Raw genomic sequence first — 25827 nt, 5'->3', positions numbered from 1 at the left:
GCCTTCAGGGATCTGTGCTCAGACCGGTCTAGTGGCTGGTTGTGGAAGACACCACACATAGCTTCTCACTCTGTAGCCTGTGGGCCCGGGGACCTGAGAGAGTCACCCCAATGGCCTGGAGCACTGATCTGGCAAGAAGATACCAATGCCTTTCTAAGTAAAAAGTCTGATATAAGTGGCTTAACAGGCAATATCGTGGCCAGACGCCAAAGGTCAAAGGCCAAGAACTTGGGATTGATCTGGAATGGGGCACCTGTTGCAGGTGCAGCTCTGACTGTGGAGGACAGATGTTCAGTTAAGCTATTGGAGGACACTGTAGGAGAAAAGGGTGATAGTTAATCAGCTGGTAAGTCACCGTGAGAGGCCATGGGACAAGGAGGAAGAGGAAACAGAGCTGGGAGCTGGACAGAGGGGACAGCAGGGAGCACGTAGCTATGCAGGTAGGCAAGCACTCCACATCAAAGACGGGAGGCCACAATAACTGGGCCCTGGGTGTGCACCTCAGACTGAGAGAGAATAACAGCCCGATGCGGTCCTCAGCCTTGTTAAGTTCATGCACCTGACAGCCATGAATGTGTTTAATTTTCCTCCAGATCCTGAGAACCAGGTATCAATATCATCCCCACTTTAAGGATGAGGAATTGAAGCTTCACTAGTTTGACGGATTTATCCAGGATGATGCAGGTAGAGAAAGTTAGGGAAAAGGGACTACAGGAAACTCACGTCATTCCATAATGACAGTTCGAAGCTTCGATAAGAAGAAGAGCTGTTGCAAACAGAATCAGGGGAGGATGGATCTTGCAACCTGATCTCGGGAACTAAGAGGAAACCCAGTCACTAGGACTGGGGCGCAAGTTCAGAGAAGAACTAAGTGCAAGAGATGCTGGCTGAGCCCCTGAGATGTTTTAGAGCTATTTAGGTGCCCTATGCATTGACCCATTTCCAAACCAGGAGCTGAGGGACCTTGGTGTGGGGTCAAATGTTCTTACTGATGGGAGAAACTCACAGCAGGGAAACTGAGGCCATTTATCCCACTAAACATGGAGCAGTCTCGAGCCCAGAAGGCCAGCAAAGATGAGCAGTGAGAATGGGAGGAGCAACAAATAAGCTTAAAAGTATATCTTTCCCAGACAACCAAGGCCAAGGTCCAACCAAAGTAGTTTTCATCCACAGAATTTTGAGGGCAGGTACGTACTTAAAGTTTGTTTCATTGCAGATATTTCATATCTAAAGAGTAACATCCCATTCTGGGTATCTTGCATTTTAAGAGAAGTCACTACAGCGGTGGAGTGGAGCCTCAGAAAAAGAACTGAAGGAGGAGAAAATATTAAAGAAAATATACATTCATGTATTCACAACTCCATGTAGCTCCTTCAGCAGCAGCTTTATTTCCTGCGCTGTGATCCTGACATGCTGAGTAAATTAAGACATGACGCTGCTCCAAGTTCATCACCATCCCCAACGGCCTTCATGCCATCGGGAAGGGGGGCCTGGCTATGTGATGTTACGGAGGCTGCAACCAGGAAATGTGGATGGGATGTATGGAGAGGGGGGATTTATTTAATAAAAAGATACCATTGATTAAGGGCCACACACAGAAAATAAAATTCTCTGTGCTCTAAAATCGTGCAAGGTATAGCAATCATTTAAAAACATGTTCTAAGAGCTGTGATGTTTTAGTGGTCAACTAGGGGCAATTCCCCATTCCTTTCTCTTTCACAGTTATAACATAGGGACACTCATTACAGAGACCCAGGGCCTTCAACACATCGTCTTTTGATTCTGCCTCTGAGTCATTGTCCATGGGCTTAGAAATCTTCATTGTGTCATCTTTGTTTGGTTGAGAGGCTGCACCCCAGCTCAGAGACCTAAGAGGGGTTGATGTAATCTCTGTCTTCAGAAGAATGATTTCACTGTTAGCCTCTCTAACAATCTAGTGAAGATTGGGACCCTCGGCTCAGAATTTGAATGATCAACTTGAAGAATACAGGGAAGAATTCCCTGAGGATTTAGGTGGCTGACCTAGATAACTCTGGAGGTCTCCGTTTACACGGTGATGTCAAGGTTTAGGTTATGTAATTTTTCATTAACTAGTAAATAGCATTTACTATAATTTTATCAGCTGAACTGTGGTGAAAGAATATCCAAAAGGATTAAAAATAAATGGTACCATAAAGTCCTCATCTTCTCATCAAAATAAAAACACGAGTTTTTTCTATTTAAAAAAATAATTATGAGCCATATTTATGCCAATAGAAAGATCATGCTGACCCATGTTTTTGTACAATCTGTACCTTTGTTCAATTTTAGCTGACCTGTTTTCATTTTCATTTTGTATTTTTGTGTATGTCTAAATATTAAACACAAAACAAAACAAAACACAACCTCACACTGGGTCATGGATTTTCTTGGTAAAAAATTAGGGAAATCCTAGGACAATGATTGACAGGGAAGTTTCCCAGGGTGGGAGATATTCTAGATCAGGGTAGCCCCGGTTCCCACTGTGAGTTTGGACATACCATCTCTTGAAGGTGAACCAAATTTAGGTTTTGATAACCTGGGTTCCAGGAAGCTCTTGTTAGGTTCATATCAGAACCAGTCTTTGCAGAGATAACATTTATATAATGCAAATGAAATGAGCATTTACTTTTCTCATTAGCTCTGATTTTTGGAGTCAGGCCAATTTCTGTTTGAATCTCATCCCTACCCCTTACTTATGAATTCAGACCAGCTATTATACATCTCGGATCCCCATCCCTTTGCAAAAGGTAATGATGAGACTCAACTCGGGTAACACTGCACAAATAGCAGGTGCCCACAAATGTCAGTGGTTTTCACGGGAAGCTTATCACATGGACAAGACAGAAGCTTTGCTTGAGCTGATGTCAAACAGCCACTGGGAACATGACAGAGGCAGATGTTTGGATTTTAAAAGATCATGGCGTGAAATGACTGGTTCGTCTTTACTAAACTATGTATACACAGAAGAATGTCCCTGGCCCTAACTCTCTTCTTGAACCTCATTACCCCTCAGGCCAGGTGACCCCAACACATCTTCCCTGACCCCACCGCCATCCCTGGCCTGCAGCCTGGGCTTATCAGAGGGGCGAGGCCCTGGGGTGGGTCTGAAAAACAGCACTGGTCAGAAACCCGCATCAGAAGCAGGTCAGGGCCGGTACACACTGCCGGAGTTACCTTTGACATGGCAACAATAGCCCACCTTCCTCATCACAAAACTGCAGTTGCTTGGTATTTGCACAAACCTGAGAACAAGAGGTATGTTTCTCGGAGTTGAGTCATTTGGGATAGTATTCTGAGCTCAGCTATTAACTCGTATCCCCGTCTATATCAGAGTTTCCTTCCTCTCTGAAAGAGAGCTAATTATTCTTGTCTCCATTTAGTTTGCTCTCTCCACGTCGAATGAGATTCAATACTACCTAAGCGGTGGATGTCACCAGAGGCTTCTGAAAAGGAGACAGAGAGAAGTGAAGGAACTTGGGAAGATCCTGCTGCTAATTAATAAGGAGCCAGTCTGGGCTCCACAAGCTTATAGGCTTTTCAGAAGCTCTGGAAATATTGCTTCTTAGCTCCTTCTGATTTATCAGAATTATTTCAAGGCTCACAAGAGAGTAAAAGAAGGGGGGCTTTTATAAAGAAAAGCTCAGAGTGTTTTATAAATAAGACACAGTCATGGTTAATAAGCCCACGGCCCATGCAGTCCTGGAACTTCCAAGTGACAGGCTCCGCTCCTTCCACTAGTGACCTGGAAACCAGAAGGCGTGGGGATGTCCCGGGTGTTATTCACTCCATAGCAACCAATCCAGAGTACAAATCAAAGGGCAACAAGAGTAGAAGGAAAACATTAAAAAGGAGAAACCCCACTGCTTTTATGCCTCATCAGACTCCAGTGCTTGAGGAGCTTACTATTTACTGAAGTTACCTTTCAGCAGGTTTTTTTTTTTTCTAATGAGTCATTACAGTATTTCTGTCTGCATTTTTAGTTGTATGAATGTCATTAATTACAAACCAATGACAGCGTATTTTATCGCCGTTTCAAATTCTCAGTGCCACTTTGGTGGCCCTTTGGAACAGTGAAAGAGGGAAAAAGACATAAAAGGAGCCAGTTTTATGAATGATTGTTTCCACAGGAAATTAAAAAGACTCATCCTTTTCCACATTGTCCCCTGTCAGTAAGTCATGTTCGGCTGGCCAAGTCATCATGCTTTCAGCCTCCTTCTCTCTGAACGTTACTTCCCTTCACTGATCTATAAACAGCACGCACGTTCTTAATCCGTTTGGTCCGGCACTCCCCAGGGACCATATGAGAGAAAGACTATTCCCAGCCACAGACGGCACAGCAATAAGGCACACCTACTGAGCCGAAGGCAGCGCCAGGCGGGTGGCTATTTGCAGGTGTTCCACAAAAAAAGAATGAGCTGAAGAGAGCAGGTGAGCCATTGGCCCTGGCTTGGATGGTCTTACCTTAGTTACAGATCATGACGTTCAGATCCAAACCCCGCGTCCTTTTCATCTTGTAAGAGCACAAGCAGCCAGACACCGCAGGCTTCTGTGCTCTCTGCCCCCTCGGGCTCTCTCTTAAGCTGCCAGCACCTACCGCCATGGAGATGAGATTCGCCACAGGAGAATCTCGCTCTTCTTTGCCTTTCCGGACACACTCACACACACAAAAGCCACTGAGTTCTCAGCTTCTCGCCGGTGAATCAACACTTTCTTTAACTCGTTCCCATGCCGACACGTAGTAGAGCGTCTTGCCAAGGGTGGAGAAAGCAAGACTCAAGAAGAAATAGCCTTCCCTGCTACCCATCTCCATCTCTGCCTTTCGACCAAACCTCTGTGAGCTTGCTCAGTACTAAGGATCTCCCCAAATCACAAAATGGTCCCCAAACGTCTTACTGCCCCAGAAGGCTGGATTTTCTCCTATGAGGACCTCCAGGACTTGTACAAGTTCTTCTACGTGTGTCCTTCTTAAACGTAGGTGCTCAGTTACTGTCATTATAAAGATTTTTCTGTGTAAATACACACCCTGGCTATGTAATCCTACACCTACGGCAGACAGCGCGTGCTCAACATCATTTCACTTGGGCCCCGAGGAGGAAGCGTGTGCTCCTACGAGTCCAGTGAGAACCTCAGTCGTGGCTCCATGGAAAAGGTTCCGATGTTCTTCTGAGAAGCTGGTTTTGCTTTGTGGCTTGTTTATTGTCCTCTTCTGAGTTGGGGTAAGGGAGGGCCTCAGCTTCTTACTCCATGTCTATTTTTCACCTATATGAAGTTTTATCGTCTGGATGAAGTAGTCATGAAAATGTGGGTACTTGTAAGAAATTGAGTGAACGCTGGTGTCATTTACTGAGATGATGGAACTCGGAGAGAAGGAATTTTGAAGAGGGAGACTCCACAGCTGAGGTTTGGTTGTGGTAATTGGATACGCTCTCTGACAACCAACTAAAAACGTCAGGTGGACCATATGTTATGTTAGAGCTGAAAGGCGAGATCCAGAATGGATGCCTAAGACGGGAAATCATCAGCGCATACACGGTAATTAAAACTACGAACACGGATGGGACCGCACAGAGTGAGAGTAGTTAGAAGAAATGGGTGCCAGTGACTAAGCTCTGGGGCAGCCTGATCTGAGGTTGGGAAGATGAGAGGATCCCACAAAGGAGGGTTGTTTGAAATAGAAGGAAAACCATGATGCGTGCTGTGAAATGGGGACAGTATGACAACAAAAAGGAAGTGGTCATCTGTCAGAGATGCACGACAAGTCAAGATGAGGACTGCGAGAGTTGACCATTGGTTGTGGCAATGTGATGTCACTGGTGACTTCGATGAAAAGTCATCCCAGTAGAATTAAGGAGGCAAATGCCTGATTGGATGGGAACAAGAGGAACAGGGTGAGCAGAATTGAACACCATATGCATCTTATCTGTAGGGAGTTCTGCTGTCAAATGGATCAGAAAAACACAATAACAGATGGGAAGGAATAGGGGGGTCGACAGGGGTTTATTTTTCATGAAGAGAGCTTTTTGTTTTATATTGTTTTAGTGTAAGAAATATTACAATTCATCAGCTAAGATGTTGCTGCATTATTAATTTTTAAATTACCAGTAAGTAAATGTCCTACAATTACTTTTGTGTGTAATTTCTGTTAAGATGATAAGTATTTTGGGTGGAGTTGAAGAAGGTGTCCTGTTTGGTCTCATGGTTTCACTACAGAATCCACATGATTATCAAGCTGATTGAATAATTTTAAATAGAGAAAAACAGTCTGACTTTTATGCTGCACAATAGAGATATTAGGTAATGGACAGAAATGTTTATTGTAACCTGATTTTCCGTACCCAAGGAAAAATTGTAAGTTGTTTCACACAGCCTCAGCCACCGCCGACACCAAGCCTCCAGAGAGACCCAAACCAACCTCACGGGTTCCATTTCTGCAGGCCGGCAGGCTTCCCATCATTCTAACTGCCTGGTTACCACAGGATACAGAGGAAGTGTCTGAAGTCCTCACGACTAAACAATGCGTTCCTTTTCCACTGCTTATAAAAGTCTCTCCCACTACTTGTGATTCTTAAGTTATTTGAAACTCTCTGACTTATTTTCTTCTCTGTGGCCAAACTGCGCTACAGTGGAATAGATTACCCTGATAGATTTCAAAATCTGGAATCAGAAATAAGTCAGTAGTAAGTTGATTAGCATGTCCTTCCTCTCAAATTATTTAATTTTAAAATTGAACAGTGAGAATTAAGAGTGTCTGTTTGGGTCTTTTCTTTTTTTCCCCCTGAATTTGAATGAATCGGTTTTCTGGCTGGTTGGTGTACCAACTCCCAAACAGTGACTCTTTGAGATTTGCCAAAAGGTCTGAGTCAGGTACTATCAGGGGAAGATTCCATTCAAAATATGGATCCTCAGAAGAGTATTAACACAACAAGAATTCATCACCTGAGTCCCTCAACACTATCCCCTCAAGCTGGCCCTCAATCTCTGCTTCAGCATTTTCATTTACAAGGATCCCACTGACACGGGCCCCCCACCCCCCACCCCCCACCATGTGCTCTGTTCCTATTTGACGATGACTCAACTCTACCAGGGAGGAAGTCCTTCCTTAAACTCAGATAAAAATATGTCTCCCTGTAGCATTCACAAGACTCTCCTGTCCTCATGCTGCCCCCCTGCAAAATGTTTCTGGTACTACTTCTAACAGCCAGTTCTTTAGACAAAAAAAAAAAAAAAAAGTTAAGAATCTTATAATTGCTTCTTACCTCCTAATTTACCTCCCAAGGCTTTACATCTTCCAGTGAAAAATCTGTAAAGCATCCTCCTATTCCTGGTATGCATACTGATGATTGAATTTTTCACTCTTGAGAGTGAAGAGAATATGGGCAACCACTAAATGCTGACTTATGAAGGCAACAGGAGTCAACCAGGGCTGCTGGAACATTTGGGCAACGGAATTTATAAGCAGTGGTGTGCTGGCAGATTTTAATCGCGGCCTCTCTGAGGGAGAAAAGGGCTGATGGGTAGAGTTTGCCGATTTCTGTGGTGCAAATACTCCACGCATGGCTGACTTCAAGTTGCTGGACATCTCAGAACGTGGGGCCGGCAAGAGCTGTGCATGGTTGGCTCACGTGAGCGGATGAGTCAGCTCAGCACAGCCCTATGTGCTGAGCCCTGGCTTAGGGTTTGCTCAGTGTCCTGGATGTTCTCCTCCCAGTGTCTATTTTATATGGAGTCCATGATCAGTCTAGGTTCCACTTAAAATGCCACTTCAAAGACCCAATTTCATTAAAATTCAACTTTGAAGGCCCAATTCCATCAAAATTCACCTTTAAAGCATCTATAAGGGAGGGTGGTGTGTACAGAGAAAACCTCTTGTTTCTAATATTTGGATCAGAAAACAAAATTGCTCTTTAATTGATACACTAGGGTATTTTCTCATTAAATTATATATACCACTATTCCTTATTAAAGTTGTCATTTGTTTAATGGAATGGAAAAGAAAGTGGGTTTAAAACTGCTGGCTTGTTAAGAGGGATACTGCAAAAAGTGAGTTAGAGTTTTAAATGTCCCCATATAATTTAATAAGCACTTAAGTGCTTATCACACATTAAGGAGGCTATAAACATTCAACTTAAAGCTCTACTCTCTTACAAACCATGGATGTGTTTGTTTTTGGTCTGCAGTGAATTCACTCTGCAGTAGCTACTCATTGGTCACATTTCCCAAAGGGTGTAATTTATACCTTTACTTGATTCATACTAAATGCAACTGGTTCAGACAAACCATGTTATCCCTGAATTGGAGTTAGCAGGAAAAATAAAAATGCCTATTTGGCTTGATCATGGGATCTAGGATGGTAAAAGCATGAGTTGGAGTGGTAAGCAGCATCTGGTAAATCAGGTTAAAGAATTCTGATTGTTCTAAGGAAGGATTAAAGGGCTCCCACCGAGGGAATAAGACAATCTGATTTGCCTTTAAGAGAATGCATCCTGACAGTGGTAGTGGGAATGGATTGGCCAGACAACAGACAGGGCCGGGGGCAGTAAAGGAGACGGTGCATCACCTAGGGGACTAACGCACAGGAAAGAGACCCTAGAGATACCTGGAAGTCTGAATTCACTATCATCAGAATTCTCTCAGGGAGGGAAGGGGAAGGGGAAGGGAAGGAAGGGTAAAGAATAGTCCAGGATGGGCTGTTTATAACAGCGGAGGAATGAAGAATAGTCCAGGCTGATTCCAAGGAAAGAACCCGTATAGCTGCAATCAAGTCTACAGGTTACATGGCAAGAGGTTGGTGATTGTATTTCCCTGTTAAATAAGGGGACGGTGAGCAGAAGAGACAGGAATAGTGATTTCAAGCGAATGGAAAACATTTGAAAGAGTCACTGTCAGGAAATTGAAGATTATGTTGTTGGGGCTGCATGCAGGGCTTATTCTTAGTAACATTTCTCAAGAATCTAATTGAATGTGTGTCTCTGAAAAAAAGTGTCCCAGGTGCTCCTGATAGCTCTTCCCACTTCCCTCTAATGACCTGTTCCTCTCACGTCTAATGAAAACCACCAAATAAAACAAATACCTTTTGATTGCAGAATGTTAACAGGATAACTTGTTCCCTTCTTGGTTTCCAGATTGACCACTAAATGGCTTTCGCGAACAGAACAGTGAAATTCCCACAATGTATTTGTTTGGAAAACATTTGCTGGAGACACCCCTCCCCTTCCAAACACAGCCCTGACATCAGGGAAGAGATGAAGATCACACGCAGTACGACCAAGGCTGTCCTGGGGTGGAACTCTGAAACTGAGTCAAGGGACGAACCCCAGTGAGGTCATGTCTCGTTTGGGATTAAATGGCTAACTCTGATTCTGTGATCATATTAAGAAAAATGCACATAAAATTCCCAGGAATTTTTCCTTTGTTTGATTCAGAAATTAAACTTACACACGTCATGTCTGCAAAATGAGCATTTCACCATGTCAGAGGCAAAGGAGAATAGAGGACATGCTACCTTCTTCAGTGGGCTGGGTCATGGATCTTGTAGTACTTCTGCAGGTACATATTTCTAAATGTTGATTTTTCTATAATCTAAAAAGTAAAGTTAATGTCCAAAAGCCTTAATCAAGTTACTAGGTGTGACCTGCTCAGCCAGTAGAGGCCACTGAGGTCACAACATATTCCTGCTTGTCTGACACTGAATCATCCCAGTTCTGAGAGGCTTGGTCTTTGGTATAGTCGGTATACAGCACCTGAATTACGAAGACAGTTGCCTGCATTCTCCATATGACGTAATGCACACATTGTCTTAGAGCAGAGCTTATCTGATACCTCACACAATCTGCAAACAAGCAAGTTACCTGCAATATCTAAACCGTGGCTCCAAATCTCTTGTGCCATCGCATCAGATATAAAAAGGTTGTTCATTTGGAAAATAGGAGCACCCATCTTGTTGTAAAAACCATCATTATTATTTATCAAATACATATTACATATTAGGACTTTGTAATGGTTTTACAGAAATTATTTGTTTTAATTCTTAAGCAACCCAGAAGATAGGAACTAAGTTACTTGTAATTTTTAAAAATGACTTAAACATGCCAATAGCATCTCCAAATCTTATTATCAATAAAAGTTACTGGCAGGATTAGAATTAAAACCTCCTAATATGGAAGACCACACACTTCTCAGCTAATAAAGGCAAATAGACCTTCTCAAGGAAATAGAACCCATTTGAGTTCATCACAGGTGAATGCCCCATCACCCCTGAGAAGCTCTACAAGGGACCACCCTCCAAACCAGATTGTGCAGGAGACTCACAAGCAGTGAGACTTGTGCTGTGATGACTTGGAAAGAGAACCAAGTGATACAGACACCAAGTTATCACGGATTTATCAAAGGGATGTTGACGCAGGTTTGAACCAGTTCTGTCAATGTTTCTAGCTTTCAAAATGGTGGGCACTATGCTTACTACCCAGTGGCTCTACATGATTTCTCAACTTCAGCAGGTTCATCTCGCCATTTAAAGAGTTCCACATAGAAATTATAATAAATATTGTAGAAATAAATGAAGACCACCCAAAGGAGAGCAGGGATGGGTTGTCCTTCAGAGCCTAGCAAGGGAGCCAGCCATCATGCCTTGTGGTCAGCGGCAACTCAGAGGGAGGCAGAGGGGGAGGAAGCTCCCCCGTGAGAAAGCGGGGGGTCAAGTCCGCCGTCCTCAGCACCTGCTGGCACGAGAAGCTGGAATCAGGTTAACTGGAAGCAGGCACCCCATGTGAATGCTGCACAGAAGCCCATTTTACTTTTTCTCATTGGTTCTAAGTTAGAAGCAGGGACAAAAGTTAGGGCAGTTGGGGGTCAATGGCCAAGTCTTGACCACTTGGGGCCCATTGCTCTGAGAGCTGTGGTTTGTCTTCCAGGCGATCTACTGTGGAGGTCGTGGGTCAGAGTCGTGTTGTCATATATGGTCTTGGCCATTGTGTGTTTGCATGTTCAGTCTCTCGATATAAACTGCACAATATGGTGGTGAATGAAATGTAAGACAGCAGCATTACATGAATATATTTTTTGAACCCATAGCCTCCACACCAAACTTACAAATTTAATTGTTTGTGAATAAACCCACCAAGTAAATTACTCCGAGTCTTCTGTGATATGAGTCAAAAATGAATTGAATCACTCGTGGGTTTTTGTTTCTTTTTTCCAAGGGCAGCTTGGTTTTCTTAGAAACCTAATTATCTATGAGCAAATATATTGAAGCTGAATTAATAAAACCATCATTGAGTCTTTCTGATTTTAATGAAAAATATTGCAGGAAATTCTCGATGAAAATGGTTTTTCTGCGGAGAAATCGCACGGCCTTGCAGTAGAGGGTCTTGAGAACAACAGTTCCTATCATCTCTCAGGACTGGTCACCTCAACAAGTTGGATGCATCATGTTCTTGGAAACATGGCATTTTTCCCACTGTGCATTTACTCACAAGTGTGATTATTTTAAGAGTCCAAATTGTTTTACACCTAGGAGTGATAGTGCATCATGCGTTTCACGTTGGTCGAATCTGCTAATTCAAATCTGTCTGAGTCACACAAAGTGAGGTAAACATATTTTACCATTCCCCCCACTTTTCTGCTGGCTGTATTTCTCTGGCTTCTTACCTCTTTGGCTAATGAAGTGCCATGGATGGATGTGGTAATTTCAATATTTTTCCAGCCCATCCTTTCGCTCTAGATGGTGCCTGTGTATCGGCAACTGTTAGCAGCTCAAGTTTCTTTAGCCTCTGCCACTTTCTCAAATTCACGAAGGCAACACCGACTAATCAATAGTCTTTTCACCACTGAGATATCTTTGTTCACAGATAGATTCATTTGATATTCCCACCTTTCCACCCTCCTTGCATACGTTGCTATTGCTGCCATGAAAACAAGGACCAAGAAACAGTGCTGGCCAAAATTGCTGACTCAGTTCTTCCAGGCAGACACTCCTTGAAGGTTACTATTATTTTCACTTTGATTTTTTTCAGAGCCTTAAGTAAATGCAAATGTCACTGTTGTTATTTCTCTTTAGGCTAGGACGTCTGGAAAACAGAGCAGAAGCTTCAGACACATGGTCGTCTGGGGCGCAAGAGAAGTTATGGAAGAAAATCTGAGTCATGAGCTGTTGCGTCAATACCTACATCTCTGTTTTCTCTGTGTTTCAAGGATAACGGTTTCTGAAAATGCTTCATGTCTTTCACCTTTCCTCAGTCCACAGTGAATCGTTCCTTTTCTTTGCCCCTTTTATTTGAACTCTCTCTTCCTCTTTTGAAACAAGTTCTTCTTTTTTGTTTATTATCAGCATTAAAGTTGTCTGCTTACTCAGCTCATCAAAGTCAAGGAGTGATGGCCAATTACAAAAGAACGAGTCTGGCCCTGCCTCTTCAAAGGGATGAAAGATTCAAAGCAATAAGTAGAAAAACAAATGTTTACACCTAGTATTATCCTACCATTTCATAACAGCCAACTAAAAGAGCAAGAATAGCTGTTAAGAAAAGGAAAGAAAGACATTTTTATTTCATTGTGTTTCTCTAATATTTTCTAAGGAAAATGTGGAATCTTTCATCTCTTTGCCATTATTATCTGTTATGGGTTGAACTGTGCTCTCCCCAAAAGATATTTTGAAGCCTTTGGTACCTGTGGATGTGACTTTATTTAGAAATAGGGTCTTGGCAGATGTAATTCAGTTAAGATGAGATCATTAGGGTAGGTCCTAATTCAATCACACACACACACACACACACACGAGAGAGAGAGAGAGAGAGAGAGAGAGAGAGAGAGAGAGAGAGAGAGAGAGAGAGAGAGAGAGCATGAGAGAGAGAGAGAGCATGAGAGAGAGAGAGAGAGCATGAGAGAGAGAGAGAGCATGAGAGAGAGAGAGAGAGAGAGAGAGAGCATGAGAGAAAGAGAGAGAGAGAGAGAGAGAGAGAGAGAGAGAGAGCATGAGAGAAAGAGAGAGAGAGAGAGAGAGAAAGAGAGAGAGAGAGAGAGAGAGAGAGAGAGAGAGAGAGAAGAAGGCCATGAGAAGAGGAAGGCAGAGATGGGAGTGATGTGACCACAAGCCAAAGAAGACCTAGACGCTGGAAGAGGCAAGGGAACAGCCTCTTCTAGAGGCGTTGGAGGGAGAGGCCTTGATTTCAGACGTCTATCCTCCAGAATTTTCATTTTAAGCCAACCGATTAAGGCAGCCACAGGAAACAAATACAAACATCCATACTTCCCTGTGAAAGGTTATTTTACATCTTTTAGAATTTTGTTCTCTCTGAGGAATCTTTTACTACCTTTCAATTATTTCCAACTATGAAACTAGCTGCCTGTCAAAGGTCAGGTTCTGAATTTGTTTTCCCAAAATGCCACTCTAGGTGCTAAGCTTACTCTTAGATTGTAACATATTCCATCATGGTAGCTAAAGATCACTAGATGTATATTTCTGGGGTGTAAATAAGAATTTATTTGATAATTCTGAACATACCAGCTGAAGGGAGCAAACACACCTTCAGAAGATGTTGTTTAAATTTATTTTGATCCCATGTGGAAACTGAGACTCATAAAACAGTAAACACTAAATTAAAATCTGAAAATTCCACTGTGGTTCACCAAAATGTGCTTTTTAATTGATATTTCAGTGCTCTAAATATTCATTTATCTAGGGTGCAGACCAAATTTTAGACTATTTGGTATTATCTAACACCTATTCTCTTGGCTTGTGAATGAGGCTCTGCTTAAACAGTGCAAGTAGCCACCTCACCCCCACCAAGGACATCATAGCATTCAACACACTGACAGGGGTTCACTATGTGGGCCGATGCACTCAAGAGTCTCAAATTAAATAGAACTATTACATGAGAGGGTAAAATAAGGGAGACGAGTCTCTTCATGGAGTAGGAGACCAGGATGATTGAAGAGTATAAGTTAAAGTCAAGACAACTAGCCCGCTGAGTGTCTCATAAAGGTCCCCTTGAATAAGAGCAGGAAACTGAAGACCCACCCAGGGCCATAGCAAAGAATCAGACATGCAGCCAATAGCACAGATGAAATAAAAACATCAGAAGGGGAAGGGGAACGCCCTGCATGCCCCCAGTGAACTGGCAGCTCGTCTGTAAGGAAGGTTATGTGGCTAAATTAGGTTCCTCATTCAGCCCAGAAAAGTCCCTGGGAAAATAAAGTCCAAGTGTTTCCATTGACCTCAATTACCCAGATCATGTGTGCCATTTTATCCAGCCAAAGTGTAACCAAGACAATCTGTTTTCGACGAGCTCAGGGTCTGTGAGAAGATACACTGTGTTTTCAGGTAGCTTTTTCTCCTTATCTTAGAGCTTTCAGGCCTGTAGGATTTCACAGGAAAAACAAAAAACCTGGGACAATGGCCCCATTCAATTATAAAATCACTGTGATCAGCCCTTCTTCTAGTGCTGACCCTTTGGACAGAAGCAGAACCAGCAGGTTCTGCCCAGATCGAGTTGCCCTGTTTAACCAGCACAAATACTTTTCACAGGAAGATAAGTCAGTGATTAAATAGGACGTGGAGCCTAAAAAAATAAATGCTCGAGCAAATGATTGAACAGCTCTCTTGCGGGGCAGGGATGCAGCTGAGGCTGGACAGGGGCAGACAGCACCAGTTCCCACCAGTCAAGACCTCCTTCCTAAAGCGGCGAAGCGTGAGGGCCAGGCCCAGGGTGATGAAGTGTCGGCATGTCACATTCTGCTTTTATCGGGCTGATGATGGAACTAGAGATTCTAAACAGAGTTAGTCAGAGCCCTGTGTTCTGTGACAACACTGGAGTAACCAGCTTTTAATTTTTCTATGTACAGATAAATTTGGTAAACAGAGATAGGGTAACCTTCTGAAAACATGTTACATGAGGTTGTAAGCCTAGTTTATAGCTAAATATTTCCCTCTCTTCCTGGAGAGTTAAGGCGATCTAGCAGAGTGCCGTCTGGTTATAGAGGAGCGCGATTCCGGAAGCCCCGTACGTGCGCACTTTAGTACCACAAGGTATTGTTCTGCTCTCACTGCCTCCTCCCAAGTCAGGAATCCCACCTCTGGGAACTATTGAAACAAACAATAAAGAACGAGGTTTTCACTGGTTGTTTCTCTTTAAACCTCCGGAACCTGGGGACGTTGGGTGTTTATTCAAAGCAGGCATAACACCGCTGTCCTTTCTGGTAGTAAAAATTCATGTGCAGATTATGCAAGAATCTTAATTCAATCTAGAAACAAAACCTTAGGTGGCTAAGTGATGGGGTTTAAATCCCCCAATTGTGTTACAAGATACCTCCCACTGCTCCCTTCAAAAAATCCAAATAAATGATAGGGCGACCCCCCACACACAGCCTAGCCCCTGGCACATGATAGTTATTTAACAAGTGGGGTCTATGTTTGTAAGTCCAGGTGGAGGACAGACAGGGAATCAGAAGCGGAAACTGGGGTGATTTGCTTGTTCACACCCCTGAACTCCCCCAAAGGCTTCATATCTTTTGATGAACAGAGGTTGGACATTTTTTTCAATGAGTTTTTAAATAGAATTTATAGATTATTTTAAAAGCTGAAGGACCTTTAAATTACTTGGCTATATTTAGCTATACAAAATTTAAGCAATTCAAACCATGGGACTAAATGTGGCCGTTGGGCATTGCTGTTGTGACCCCACTGCCGGAATTACACGAACAAATACAAGGGTGGTGACAAAGACAGAGGTCATGCCCCTGCCCTGATTTCTTACAAGTTCCTAGGTGGAAAGATGGCACTTGGCTTCATTTAATTTTTTTCCCGTGGCAGCCACTAACTACTTTGAGTACCGCCAAGGTGCCCCATGCCGTTTACTCGCCAGTTAGACATAGTCATCCCTTTCACGTTCAGAACTAGTGTTGCATCCAAGAAAGGTGACCGTTTCTGTTCTCCTAGGGAAGCACATTTATTGAATGAGTTGGAACGAACCCTTGAAATAAAATTGCACCCCCTGGGAAAGTCAGTATTTCGAAGGCGCCCACCTACTACATGTTAGCTGTTGCCCATTCATTGCCCCGATCCGTGTAAGAGCTCTGTATCATAGCTGTCATGGACCCAAATGGAAAGCGGAACTTCTACGTGGGGGGTGGGGGGGGGCGTGCCTTCACCTAGACCACTGGCTTTCAAACCTTCATGTTCATCAGAATCGGCTGGAGGGTTTGTGAGACACAGATAGGCTGGACTCCATCCCCCAGAAGGGCTCATTCGGTAGGTCTGAGGTGGAGTCTGGGAATGTGCATTTTTTATTACAAGTTCCCCAGTGATTCTGATGCTGCTGGTCCCAGGCCACACTTTGGGAACTGCTAGCCTAAAGCACGGAAGTCCTAAGGGGCCGAGCCTAGACTAAAGCCCAGGCCTGTCTGATTGGAGAACGTCCACCACTGCCACACTGAGAAGGCCCCTGTCTTAAGAAATCTTAAGATTTCTCTGCTGCAGAGATGGCAGCGGAGAGCAGGCACTTGAGTACCTGCGAAGGGGAAGGACTCTGGCGTCGATTACTGGAGTGTAAGTCCCCCTCTCTGCCATGCACGAGGGTGTCACTTAATTGCCCTGATCCATAGTATTTTCATCACTATCGTAAGAATTCTTCTACTGTTACTCTCCCTAAAAGATGATATAAATGCTAAGAAAGAAATTGCAGAGCCTTGAAGTACTGCCACACATGTCGTTTGTTAAAATAGCCCCTTTTAGGAATCAAGTCCGAAAAACAGTCAAGATGAACAACACAACAAAAGCAAAAATATGTCAGAGAAGGATCTGGTCTTTAGTTTAAGAGCCAAGACCACGTAAGAGGAAATGCCAGACACAATGAAGACGTTTATAAGGACCTTCAGTTCAGTCACCTCAAAGGTGAAGGCGGCACTAGCAGTCTGAAGAGGAGGGCAACTGACACATTTTTTCCAATAGTTCTTTTCTTCAACTTAAAACGTAAACATCCTATTTCTTTCTTCCAGAGAGAGACATTCTTTTGTTGATTACTGAAAAATGATTACTCAACAAGTATTTTGATGTAGTTATTTTTGAATAGTAAAAGTTGAAAAGTTAAAAAAAAGAAAGCTAAGACTTCTTTCTCCATTAAAATTTTTATTCTAAACACTTGCATTATCAAGCAGTAATTTCTAACTAGCAAAGTTAATATTCACTGGCACAAAGAAAGGAGCTATTTTACAACAGATTAATGAAGAACAGACTTTTTACTAAACTAGGAAATCTGTCGAGGACCACTGGGCTCCACTATTACCTACAAATGGCTTACTTGATATTAGTTCAATATTTGGTATTAAAGCCAACAGACTTCCCTATGTGATTGGGACCATACAGAGTGAAGGCATGCTCCCCATTCATGAAATATTATATTCCTTGGATTGGAGATTATACTTGCTCAATGAAGTGAAATCTATATTGATTTATGTTTTTAAAGTCCTGCTCGTGCTTATGAGCTTTTGATAAAAATGACAAATCTCTTCTGGTGCAGCTGGGGTTGTGCCCGTTAAACTGCATAAATCTTCTCTTTCTGAGTTGCTGGAATTTATCCTTTAAATGACTTCATAGAGAAAGGACAATTTAATGCTTGGCTGCTTGGCATGTAAAATAGAACACTACACAGAAATCAATAATCAGATTTCAGAGAACAGGGTCCCATGGTTTGATTCTATCTCATTTCAAGGCCTAAACACTTTTCAACCGTTCCCTTTGAGTTGTGCCCAAAGGTTTCTTGACTGGTGGGGATATAATCAAATTAATATAATTTAGGATCCCTAATAATAAAACAAATATGAATGTATGGGGAACTGCGGTTCTTTACAGAGCACAGATTAGCGCTTAAAAATACATACTGTAGAGAAAGACTGCCTGATCCAAAGTCAGCTATGCCATTTTCTAGCTGTGTGACCTTAGAAATATTACATGGCCTCTCTGTGCCCTTGTTTCCTTAAAACCCTTCACAGGGACAAAGAATTAATGTTTGTAAAGCACTGAGAATGATGCACAGCAGGTAGTTAGTGTCCCGTGTTTGTTAAATAAATATCAATCAGTAAATTGAAAATGTTTCTACTCTGAAATGGCACTTTTGTCTTTGGAAAAGGAATGTTTTTCTAACCCCCCCCCCCACAAAGTCTCATATAATTAATGGAATAATCACCAGAAATATCCTCTTTTCTTGACTTTGGCAACAGAACATTTGAGATGTAGAACCGAACCTTTCAATGAAACGATGAGGCCACTTACCATTCTGAAACTACCTCTGCAATATGGAGTCTTTGAAATACACCAAATCTACCCAATTAGACAGCATCGGAGGAAGCAAAGCTGAAGCAGGGGGTTAGCATGAGAGCATTAGTCAAACATAACCCTATAAAGAAATGGCAGAGAAGACCTGCCTACGCCAGGCAATGCAGGTACATGAGAAGTTTTCACAGTACAGCTTTGGCATAACATTTGGAGACTATCCCCTTTCTTCGATGAGGAATTTTGCTACCGTTAATGTAGCTGTTTTTTCTCAGCTTAAAAGAGGATCAGTTATGCTCAAGCAGGACAAACACTGTCTCTGGACAAATGGCTGGTGACAAACACGTGGGCATGATCACAGGGACAGGGATGGCAGGATCTGGGGTAGCGTGGGATTTGGTTGCTATCCATTCAGCACCACCGCTCTCCCAAGTGAAATAGACAAAGACCAAGGGATCGCAGGGAATCTCAGCTCAGTAAAATATCTAGAATGAATTTATTTCCCAGGGGTTACTTTTAAAAACAGTGGTAATCTGACATCAAATCACCAAAATGAGACTCGGAAACACTATGAAAACTTGAACCCTGCCAAAGCTTGTTCATGTGTTTTCATCTTACGCGGTGCATGTAAAAGTGGCAAAGCAGTTCTATCATGACACCCCTCGCGGGAATTAAGACTCTCCCACTGCACTGGTCGCTATTTGGAGCCAGGAACGGTGTCTCAATCATTTGTTCCACCTCCTGAATGGCAGGTGTCAGAGGTGATAGGTTTGGATTGTTTTATTCTAGCTGAACCGGGACTGCCTGCCCCAGAACTCCCTTCCTTTCACAGTTGCAGGTTAGCCCGGGCCATGGAGACATTTTGCATGAGGTAAGGCAGTGGTGAACCAACAGCCACATTCCTTTTATATCAGCAAGTTAGTGAAGGGCAAGAGGCGGTGTGGCTGCTCACGCAGGTGGTCACTGACCTGCCGGCTCACACCATTGGCACAGGGCAGTGGGTGAGTCACAGTCCCTGCTAGGTCTCCTCCTTCAGCTTCGGCGGCTCCCAGCTTCCATGAGGGAGGGCACCAGCTTCCGCTGCTGGCCACCCCCCTTGATCTAACTGGAGGCTCAAAGATTCGGATACTGGCTCCATCTCATCCTGGTAGCTTCTGGCTGATCTTCCCTGGTTCCCCCTTGTCATTTCCCTCCACCTCACATGCATCGGTTCTTCCAGCTACTGGCCTCACAGCCACGGGCTCCAGCACCGGACACAGAAGCAACAGCTTTACGGAGATTTTGCGACCCTTTATACAGAGTCAAATCTTATCATAATCCTATGATAAATGTATATTAATAGGGCTTAATCATCAGGGCTTCGTTAGAGAAGCAAAACCGATAGAAAACATCCTGTTTATTTCATAGATGAGGAAACTGACCATGGAGAGTTACGTACTGTCAAATAATAATAAATGTATAATGATAAGGTGTAAGACTAAAGACTTCTGATGTTGAGTCCAGTGTTCTTTCCACCACGCCGCGATGCACCGTTCGGTCTATCTACTTATCCCCTGGTATATAGAGGAACTCAGCCATTGTAGACAAATTCCTAAAACCATCTTAAGCACTCTATTCAGGTGTGAAAAGATATTCTCACCATCTAGTCCATAAACAGTGTGGCACCAAGTTAACAGTAATGCAGTTTGGGACAATACAACACAGGGAATGAGTGACTTCAAAAAAAAAAAAAAAAAGAGCCCTGACAAGCAATTACCAAGTACTTTGTGTTAGAGACAGTTCTATTTATTGGAAGAATGTACCTTGCGTTGGAACCAAAATGTTCTCTATGAAGTAGGAAAACATCATGAATTCACTTCTTTGATCTCTTCCCTACTCTCCAGTTGGTCTTCCTCCTTTCCCAGAATCAAGCCTAGGCTATGGGGAACTAGCTCAGTTTTAGAACTACAGTCCTGAGTGATTTGGGGTCTAAGGATGAACACTATAAACAACCTTTTATGTCAGCTACAACCTAGGTCATACCCACTCCTTTATTCCACTTATTAGCACTCTGCCTCCACCCTCACACCAAGAACCCAACACACCAGCCACATGGAACTGTCTTCCCTAACATATTAGGTTCTTTATAAAGCAGACATACATCTCCTCTTTCTTCTAAAACCCAGGTGTGACTTCCTCCCTCAATTTCCTAGGCATGGCTGGTTTTTCTGCTCATGCCCTCCTTTGCTAGGCATCAACTCCCCCAATGGCAAAGAACAGATGGCTTGGTTATATATCTAGTGCCCAATGGAATGAGTATGGCACACTACTTAAAAGAAAGAACCTGCCATTTGTTCAGTTCACCAACACTGCGTCAACTAGATGTCAGTGAAGGCTATTATTTTGATGCCCTAAAAAAACAGGTCCACAATATGGTAATAATGGTATAGTGACACTCAAGATATTACTTTCTGCATGACTAATAGTCACTGATTTTCCACACAACAGGAAACACGGGGACTCTAAACAGCTAATGTCTACAGGACATATTCTCATGCTTCTGTTGCACAAGCTGCTTCAACAGATCACGAATTCCATGCCCAGCTGGAGAAATGGCATCCACTCCTCACACCAGCAAGACACAATTGTGCAGGAGACACACACACAAAAATTTTCTTCCTACAACAGTATAATGCAGGGAAATATTTTCCTGATTTCTATTGTACTTCATGCTTGTGAGTATAAAGCCCATCATTGTTGCTTCTGTTTGGTCTTGTTGGAGTCTGCTTGTTTGTGATTTTGTTTTTGTTCAGTTTTATTTCTTATAATATTTCTTTAGCTTTTAAACTCCTAAGGCCAATTGTGTGATCTTATCATCAGCTCAATATTGTTAGCTAATACAGTCAAATAAAAGTTCAGTCATAAGGAAATGAAACGACCTCTTATTCCCACAAAGCCTAAATTTAAATATGTGTAACTCCTAAGTCTTAGGTAATTTATTCAAATTAACCACACGGCTTTCTCCTTGAGTGTTCTCTAACCACCCACAAGTTGGTTCAATTCTGACCCTAGCAAAAGACAAGTAAACACACAAAAGGAACAGGCTCCTTGACATGACAAGCCTGGTGTCTAATTACAGTCTTCAATGCTCTGGCACCTCCTCAAATGTTAGCTGCATGTCTGGGGAAGGACTTTTCCATGCCAACTATAAACAGAACCCAATAGCACACCATGAGAGCGCTATAAGATGGTTGATCATGACTCTTTGGTGAGTGCTGGTTGGTGAGAGCTGTAACTCTCCTGTTCAGCTGCCTCAGCTTTCTTCTGGCTTCCATACAGAAGAACCTTGAATCAGAGATTGACTGAACAATTTCTGTGGTCCAGCCATTATGCCAGGTGCCTTGTTTTGTGAAGTTACTTTGGAATTCTTATCCCAAAGCAGAGACAGAATGTGCTGAATTATCCGTTGCTTGGAATAGTCTCATGTGGGATGAGAAGACTACAGATTTTTGAAAAGATTGGCCATGTTGGCGGCTGAGTAGATATTTTTCTGGGGCACAGCCAACTAACTAATCAAGTAGTAAACTAATCCAGGAATTTAGTCTCACAAAAATCATCCTTAATAGAGCTTCTCAAAATGTACCATAGAAAAGTGAGACAACAGAAGAGAAATGAGCCTATTATCTTTATCTCTACCCCAAATCCTGGGGGAGAAAGGCTATAACACAAAGAACTGTGCCCCAAGTTCAAAATATTCCAGTCTCAGAATTTTTCTTCACAATATATGCTAATTTTTGAATTCTGACATTATACATATATATACATAAATATATGCATATCAGAGAAGGAAAACTCTGACCCCAAAAAACCTCCGCTGCCTTGCGGCATACCTCTTCAGGGGAAAGGCTAAGGGAGTAAACCCCGACAGAAAATCCGGAGCCGGAGTCCCTAAGGTGGTTTGACGTTGTAGTCAACACCAGCAACTCCTGCGGCGCACCTGAAGCCAAGCTGTATTGACTCCGTCTTTCCCTTGGACCCTTCAGCTGCGAAGAGAGGGGGGGTCTGCTGCATGGGCAACAGCAGACCCTCCATATCACCCTGCCCAGGCTCTGTAGCTTCAGCTTCACTGGAGAGGACACTCCAGCGTCATCACAAGATGTTGATTCAACACGGGAGGAGACAGATACCGTGTCACTCCCGAGTTGGACTGCACAGCCATTCTCGGCGGTGCAGATAGACTCTTAAGAAGCTACACCATCGTCTCTCGAGACAGACGGCTGCCGACGATATATGCATATATATACATATATATGCACACACACACACATATATCAGAATATCACCATTACAAAAATAATAATTGAAACTGCTTATCAGTTGAATTACCTTATTCTCCACATTGCATGTGCCTCTCGTGGCCTCTCATAGCTCCTGGCTAATTGCTCCTATTGTGAAGATGGTTATTTGGAGGCAGGACTCATGCACATAAAAACTAAACTACATAAAACGACTACGCAAGAGAATACTTAAGTGCCTGGACATGTGGCAGAGAAAGTGAAGCTAACCGAAGAGGAGACAGTAGCATTAGAAGGCTAGTCCGTGGGAGTCCTCTACAAGAACCTGCTCTTTGCCTCAGTGGAAAGAAGTCACTTCCCTTTTGATCAAATTGCATTGGGAATTCAGACAAGATGGAGTTTGAATGTTTGGCTGAAAGAAGTTACATGACTTTCCCAAGATTACACAGCCAGAAAGTGGAAAATCTAAGCTTCCTCTGTAACATGAACGTAATACCTCTTCTCAAAGTTGAGGCGAAGATCCAACAAATGTAGTATTTAAGCATCCAGAACATAATCAACATGAAAATGCTTGTTTCTCCCCTTCTCCACATGAACAGTTATAGTCTGTCTGATGCCTGAAATCATGAAATTTTCCATCCTCTCTTCCTAAGTGGGGTTTGAAGTCACTTTTCCTAGAACAAAGGAGTAACGTAGAATACTCGAGGGTAAATTCGTAAGAGACAAAAGGTGAACAGATTATTCAAATGATGCGTTTTACAAATTCAAAAAAAGGGAAGTTTCCACTAACTATGTGGGTTGTTCCGATACCAAATATTTCCTCTGAATACCCTTTGTACAGCTATTGTTTTCCACAAAACTTCACTTTTCACCAAGTCCTAGTTTTTGACTGATTTATATCCAAGCCTTAACTTGGATTCCCCATTAACATTTATAATGAAAGAAACATACTTTTTCAAAGCCCTTGAACCCTTGTTCTCTTGCAAGTCCAAATGTACTAATTTAGGAAAACGCATTAAAGTACCTTATTGAGTGTCCTGCCCCCTACATTCTTTTCTTCCAGTGTCAAATATTGTCACGGTCTTGTTTTGTACGGGACTGATGTCTCAAACTTACCACAATTCTCATATTATCATGTTCTAAAAGTAAAGTCAAGCAGGAGTTCTACCTGTCAGTTACTCTAGTTCTCTTACTGTCTGTCTGTCTGTCTGTCTCTCTCTTCTCCAAACTTTAATTGCATTGAACTCAGAACTGTGTTCACTCTTAAACTTCTTTTTGGCTTAATTTTAGAACTCCTTAAGTGGTATTGTACCAAAAAAGCTATGGTGTACTCTTACTAGAGATTTCTGGACCCAAGGGTAGGTAGGACAATGACCATGCCCAGCTTGAAGCAGCTAGAGGAGCGTGAGACTTTTGCCCATTGTCCTTTATAAGATTATAAAGGATCTTTAGTCTGAAAGGGGGACATTGTTATATTTTATTGTTATAAAAAATTAATTAATCATTAAAAAAATAATATAGAAAAGGAAACTTGTGTGCATGACCCAGGGGAAGGGAGGTACTGGGCAGAGGGGAGCAAAGGGGAAAAAAATTGGAACCATTGTAACAATATAATCAATAAAGTATACTTAAAAAAAAAAAGCTATGATGTAGACACAACACTCAATGTCACTTTATTGTTTAAAATCTGACACAGAGAGTGGTTTGTTTACATTTACCAAAGTAAAGTGGCAAAGATACATTAATGTAATCTTTCTTCTTAAGGATCTGACTCTTGTAGCTATAAAGCTAATATTCAGCAGAAACACTCCAGTTCATTTTTCATAAAGACCATATGACTAAATAAGAGTGTAATGCACATGATCAAAATCATCTGATTTATAGTAAAATTCTTATTTACCACCTACACCCACCCACAAGGGACACAACTCAGTTACATACATTACAGAATTCATGGCAGCCAGAGAGAAGAGATGGACAGATCTATGTTTTTCTGAATAAATTACTCAGAGACAAAAGTTGTACAATTTTAATGAACAAGGAAAAAAAGCTCTAGAGAGAGTAAAGTGATTACAATGGGAGAAAACTCTTTACTTCTAATTATGTTAAAATCTATCTAGAAAGTGGATGTTTTTATTCTTTTCCATATTATTATATACAATTCTCAGAATAATTAACCCACTTTTTGAAGTGTTTTTAGGTGGTTTGTACACGCATATTTCAATGTTTGAAGCTATATATTCATAAGACAGGATGTAATATGTAATAACTTGTTCCTAAAAGGAATTCTAAAATACCCCATCTGGTACTGAATATGGAATATGATGGTGTCCCTTTTAGCCATCTACACATATAGTGGCAAAAAGATCTGCTTAACAAATTCTGTAAAGACCAATTTGAAATGATGTTTGACCAAATCTTCAAGAGAACTCAAGGAATGATACACTGACTCCTACTTGAATCACTTGGATAGGAAACTAACTAACCTTTATTGCATTCAACTTAACACTGATATCTACATTACTAGATACAGAGCATTGCTGCTCCCTAAGCAGAATCCAGCATGAGCAAAACATAGGCTGCGTGACCTTCTGTAATAACAAAAATAGAGCAACGCTTACCTTTATTCACCGTCCACACCGAGGAGCTGGGAGCTGGGAGCTCACAGCTGAGCAATGGTAAAAACACATTCCCTGGTTAATAATAAAGGAAGGAAAAGGTCCAGATACCAAGGACCTGAGTTAACCATTGACATTGGTTGTTCCTACAGTTCCACCCTGGGAATCTACATAGGTCGCCTTTGGCATCTTATAAAGCAGGCGATAGCTGGTCAGCTGAGACTGAGGTTCCCTCCCCCCATCTCTGTACCTCTGGAGAAGGTACAGCGTGAAGGTCATTCAAGCATACCCTGACTAAGTTTTCACTCGGTCAGGACACAAAGGAGGAAGATTTCCTGGGTCAGAAATATGCTCAACAATGCCAGTAGGTGACTCAAGTATTTACCAACAGGGGTGCTGGGATCGCATCTATGAAATTCTTCCTGCCAGCTTTCAGGCTTTGAGCGACGCAAAGAAATCCTTTTTAACCAGAATTCTTTGTCTGCATCTTAGCAGGTGAGGGCTGAGGTCGCCTGCCAATGAAAACTGAGACAAGAAAACCAGAAATAGCTAAGCGTCCATCCCTGCCTTTATTCAGCATGCCTTTAAGGATTATTTGCCACCCAATTCCAAAGAAGCCCTGAGAAATAGAAGACAGAGATAAGGCTGGAGGGTC

At 42.4% G+C, this 25827-nt stretch overlaps 1 protein-coding gene across 2 annotated transcripts in view; it reads right to left on the bottom strand.

The window, feature by feature from the left end:
* KCNJ16 (potassium inwardly rectifying channel subfamily J member 16) overlaps positions 1 to 25238 on the bottom strand; it is a 46536-nt gene extending 21298 nt beyond the window's left edge. Inside the window, exon 1 of one of the 2 annotated variants that reach the window (XM_090291233.1) lies at positions 25176 to 25238. The gene's annotated coding sequence lies outside the window, so the exon portion shown is untranslated. Of the gene's footprint in view, positions 1 to 4482; positions 4536 to 25175 lie in introns of those variants that run through there. The other variant, XM_090291234.1, reaches the window with a different exon arrangement.
* Positions 25239 to 25827: the final 589 nt, after the last annotated feature.

The sequence above is a fragment of the Furipterus horrens genome, unplaced genomic scaffold (genome assembly GCF_987537825.1).
Source record: "Furipterus horrens unplaced genomic scaffold, mFurHor1.1.pri manual_scaffold_11, whole genome shotgun sequence".
NCBI lineage: Eukaryota > Metazoa > Chordata > Mammalia > Chiroptera > Furipteridae > Furipterus > Furipterus horrens.
This window is presented reverse-complemented; position numbering and strand designations above follow the sequence as displayed.